General features: G+C 43.3%; 1 long non-coding RNA gene across 1 annotated transcript; it reads right to left on the reverse strand.

The window, feature by feature from the left end:
• Positions 1 to 644: 644 nt before the first annotated feature.
• Positions 645 to 3,096, reverse strand: LOC128627352 (uncharacterized). Its single transcript, XR_008391524.1, has 3 exons — positions 2,893 to 3,096; positions 951 to 1,024; positions 645 to 859 (listed from the first exon to the last, which is right to left on the reverse strand). It is a non-coding gene; the product is annotated as an uncharacterized LOC128627352 (long non-coding RNA).
• Positions 3,097 to 5,224: the final 2,128 nt, after the last annotated feature.

Raw genomic sequence — 5,224 nt, forward strand, 5'->3', positions numbered from 1 at the left:
CCCACGCAGCTTTAGGGTGCTCCCTTTGGTTGCATGGCCTGGGAAGCAGGAGAGACATTGCATGGAAGAAGGGTGAAAGAACTCTTGCCAGTGGGCCATGAGAAGGTGCCACAAGGCTTTAGATTAATTAGAGATCCTGCCTGGATGGGACACAGCTGCTGGTGCCAGCGGCCTGTAACACAGACACCTACTTCTTTTCCTGAGTTACATTACCCCAAATTAGGGCAGGGGGAGAAGGAAGATCGTGGCTGTCTGTGGGTATCCAAAATGACTTTGATATCTTCATGAAGACTTTAGGTCACTACTTTAAGTCTGTATAGCATTAAATAAACATTTCCTTTGCTTTTTACAAATCTCTGGCATTGACAGACATCTTTCCTATTGGCAATGGACAATCAAGCCCAGTAGGGGGTCCTTTCCGTATTAGTATACCGTCCTGGGAGGGGGGTGCCCCTCTATTCTGTAAGAAAACTGGGACTCAACTCTGCTTAGCAATTGATTATGCATTATCTAATCTTGTTTTTAAAGTGCTTCAATTTAATGTGGTGGAGTGGATACCCAGAACAAACCTCATGCTGAAAACTAAAGTTGGATATGATTTTTTTTTTACTATTTTTTAAAATGAATCCTTGGGCTAGCAAGAAAGTGAGACAACCACAGAGACCAATAACAAAGTTAGGGTGGGACCCCCAGGAAGTGAGCAAGCTCCTAGAAAACCCACCAAGCATCAGGGAGAGCTTCCACTTCAACAGGTGCGCAGAGCCTGAGAGGCCGAAGATAAAGCCTTGGGGGGTCCACGATCATGAACCTCTTTCAAGATAAACTGGTGCAGCTGCTACAGGAAATAATATGGAGGTTCCTCAAAACATGAAAAAGAGAATTACCATCTGATCCAGCAATCTCAATTCCAGGTATATATCCAAAGGACAAACAACATCTCAAAAAGATACCTGCACTTCCATGCTCACCGCAGCCCTGTTCACAATAGCCAAGACGTGGAAGCAGCCTGAGTGTCCACTGAGGGCTGAGTGGATAAAGAAAACATGGTGTATACGCAACTTACGCCGCCATTAAAAAAAAAAAAAAAAAGAAATCCTGCCATTTGCAAAAATCTGGATCACACTTGAGGGCAAATAAGTGTGCTGAGTGAAATAAGTCAGACAGAGAAAGAGAAATAGTGTGATCCCACTCAACAACTGGAATCTAAAAAAGCCCAACTAACAGAAGCAGAGGGGAGGTTGGTGGCTGCTGGGGGCCAGAGGGTGGGGGAAGTGGGGAGAGGTGAGTCACAGGGTACAAATTTCTAGTTAGAAGATGCATAAATTGTAGGGATTTAATGTATAGCATGGTGGTTATAGTTAACAAATAGTATAAATATATACCTGAAAGTTACTGAGAGAGTAGATCTTAAATGTTCTCACCATATACATATAGAAAAAAGGTTACTATGTGAGGTGATGGATGTGTCAACTAACATTATTGTGGTAATTTATATATATAATATAAAAACATACATTGAATCATCACATTGTACTCTTTAAACTTACAGTGTTACATGCTCACTATATTGTAATAAAGCTGGAAAATTTTTTCACACAAAACAAAGCATGTCTATATACGAGATCTATAGGAAAACCACCTCTCCCATAAAACTGGGAGGGGCTCCAATGAGCCAGTGTAAAGATGAATGTGAAATTGACCTGCTGTGCAGAAGAGGACGCCCCTCCTCCCCAAAATGTACCTGTCTTGATCCTGAGACTGAATGGAAGAATTTTTGAAAGATATATAAATCTTCCTTGAAAGTTCATAACTGTGAACTTGTGGTCCACTGTAAGATTGTGACCCAAATTTATGATACCATGGAATTAAAAAAAACTTAATGACTGAGCCCAGAGTGTTCCAAACCACTGGCAGAAGCAAACACAAATTCTCCCCTGAGGATGGTCCTGAGCCTCAGCCCCCAAGGACGCCCACAGACAGAGCTTCGGGAACAGGAGTCCTTCTTAGAAAACACAAAACAGACAAGAAAGCAACATTTTGTAAGAGCAGACAGAAACCAAAGGCAAGGCCAGCTTTTTAATACATTGGAGAGTTATTGAGAGTAAACCCTAAGAGTTCTCATCACTAAGAGACGCTGCTTTCCTTCTCACTTCTTTTCTTTCTACCAAATTTGTATGAGAAGATGGCCACTAGCTAAACCCTCTGTGCGAATCACTTCACAATAAGTGTGAGTGGAGCCATCACACTCTTTGCCTTAAACTTACACAGGGATGTCAGTTATTTCTGGAAGCAGGTGAGGTGGGGGGCGTGGGGAGGAGGGGGTGAGGTCAAACACGTGAACATTTGGAGGATTTTAATAAGCTCACAGAAAATAGTGTGCTTAAAACATATCAAGGAATAAAAGAGCAGCTTGAAAAATATAAGCTAGGAACAGAGTGTATAAAGTACATCTGAGTAGGTGAGAAATTGGAGTATACCACAGTACTTATTTCTCTTTAATTTCTTCCCAAGAAGATTTTAGGTCCTTGAAGACATGGGAGCCATGTATTGTTTGCCAATGGAAGGAAGCGCTTAGCTCTTCTTTTGAAAGCCTGCAGTAAAAATTGAGTTTGCAACTACATTTAGGAAACCCGACTGTAAAGTCCGACAGTGTCTCCAGGGGAAGACCCAAAGGCAGCATTAATGCAGGGCGGCCGGCAGGCGGCCTGCAGCGACAGCACTTGGCTTTCATTTCTCATCTTGGGAAAACCTGTGAAGTGAGCATGTGTCCATGGCCACTTATTAGAAAATCTATTTAAAATGCCCAGGAATTGGAATCTTAAATATAAATTACTTTTAAAACCTTGGTATGGTACTTAAAAGAAATCAAGGCCATACAGAACCATTCATTACCTTTCAGAATATATTGCGTCTCCCTGGTGCCACTTGGTGTGTCCACTAGTTGTAAAGTTTTCTGGAACAGTCTGAACTAAAGCTCCCACAGGGTGTGTTTGGGGGCTGAAGGGACATTCAATCTTGATTATTGTCTCTCCCACATTTATGCCTGGAAAGAGAGTAAACCTGTGGAACAGGAGGATGACAGAGAAAATGTAAAAGTTTGGCAAATTTTACAGGTTTCATGCAAAACAGTTTAAAATCCTTAAGCTAGATATGAAGCCCGTGCCTGTGTTACAGCAGACCCTGGCACGGAGAAGTACCAAGTGCAGCTACCACAGTCGCTATGGGGACGGTGTATTTGAGTTGGAAAGTTACTCATTAGCAATGGTTCAAACATCTGAGAAGAAAGTTTCTCCTCTGTTGGCTGAACTTCTCAGTTCAGGTTCTGGTGGAGCCATTCTGGGACGTTGCAGAGTAGGGGTCCTAGTGCTGTTATGGGACCTATTTTGTGAGCTCACTCGGCCCACTCCAAGAGATGGCGTTCAAGGAGACTGGCTTGCACACACCCAGCTTCTCGCCAGAGAATAAATTCTGGGTGGTGGTTCAGTCCACTTTCCTTGGAGGGTAGTTTGTCTCCACGTGTTGGAAAAGGCTGACCTTGCTCCTTTCCCCACCCTCTGGAGCAGTTCACATTCCTGTAATGACACATCTCTGTGTCCTTGGGGGGCCACTTATGCTCATTTCTGGAGACAGAGCCAATGACACCAAAATGGGTGACAAAATCGCTAAGACATACGCGAGGAGGAAGTGTCCAGGCCTCCAAATGACGAGTTATTTTATGAAAGCATAACATTGGAACCTCACACATTACCCCGCATTTTGACTCAGTCCTTTTGCAATTTCACTTCTCAAACATATAACTTGAAAGCTTTCTTTTTTTTTACATTTAAAAGGACATTTATAAATTCTGTACTTTGGAAACAAATAATGAGGCCACAAGAATTGTTATAAAAGCTCACGATCTTTGGGGTGCCTGTCCTGTTCCCCTGTTCAGGGAGCCCACCAAACCCAGTCCCTTCCCGTCAGGCCTTCCTGTTTGCTATGGAGAGCAGAGCTCCTGCTGGAGTTGGTGGGGACTTCGACAGCCAATAAGGAAAATGGGATTAGAGTTGCCTTCCTTTTTTACTTGTTGTGCCATGAAAATACAACGTGGAAGAGTGGATGGGTTGCCATGACAACCAACGGGAAGGTTTGTGACCCACATGCAGCCTAGAAATAGGAGAGGTGCCTACATGGGCTGGCCTTTCTCCAGTGGACAGGCCATGAAGCACAGGGCCCAGACTGAAGGTCACTGGCCTCAGAAACAACTGAGAGCACTTCCCCAGACCCGATACCCCTCCGGGTTAAGTGGCGAGATCAAGTGTTTCTTGCTGAACGGAGAATTAGAGAAGATCTGGGGACTTCACAGCCCTAAGGGTTCCATGAGCCCCGTCTGAAGGAGGTGGGCCCATGACCGGTTTCCCCATTGACTCAATATTATCCATAAATTATCCTCTTGAAACTAACTGATTCCCCAAGTGAACAGTTAAAATTGCATTCCTTTCTCACAAGTACAAGAACTAGTTTGTATGTGTTTTAAGTTAGCACCCCTCCACTTTTCACGGTTGTCATACATTAACACTGAAATTAGGCCAGGTTAAAAGTCACACGCCATTTTTTCCGGATTAGAAATCTGGAATTAGAAATTTCCGGATTAGGAAACACTCAGAGGGTGAGAATGTTGGATGACCTGGAAAACACCTTCCAGGGGTCTTTAACGTGGCCACATCTGATGCTGCTTCAGCCTCTCATGTATTAAAAATAGTGTGGATTGACCCTGAATCTTTCAACATTTAATATGAAACAAAGACATTTAAGATATTTTATATACCCATATTTTTTACTTGTCCTTATCTATGAGGTTGGTACTCCTACCTCCTTCAGCATATACTTTCTTTTTATCAAGAAATATAACTTGCTTACAGAAAACCACAGAACAGTTTACCAGTTATGTAATGGTACAGGTTAGTGAGCGGTTACTAAGGGAACATCCATCCAACACACGCCAAGAAACAGGGCATTACAAGCAGCAGACAATCCCTGGTCGTTCCAGATGTCCTTCCCCATCAAACCCCCCTCTCTCTCCCCCTACAAGTCATCACTCCTAACTTCTGCAGTAATCAGTTCTTTTTTTTTTTGACAGCTTTCCACCTATGTTTGTGCCCCTAAACAACTGTCACTTAGTCTCACCCATCTTTGCTCTTCCTATGAAGGGCTCGCACTGCATATACGCCCTTCTCTGTGTGTT

Source organism: Artibeus jamaicensis, unplaced genomic scaffold (assembly GCF_021234435.1).
Source record: "Artibeus jamaicensis isolate MK-2021 breed Jamaican fruit bat unplaced genomic scaffold, CSHL_Jam_final contig_387, whole genome shotgun sequence".
In the NCBI taxonomy this organism is placed as follows: domain Eukaryota; kingdom Metazoa; phylum Chordata; class Mammalia; order Chiroptera; family Phyllostomidae; genus Artibeus; species Artibeus jamaicensis.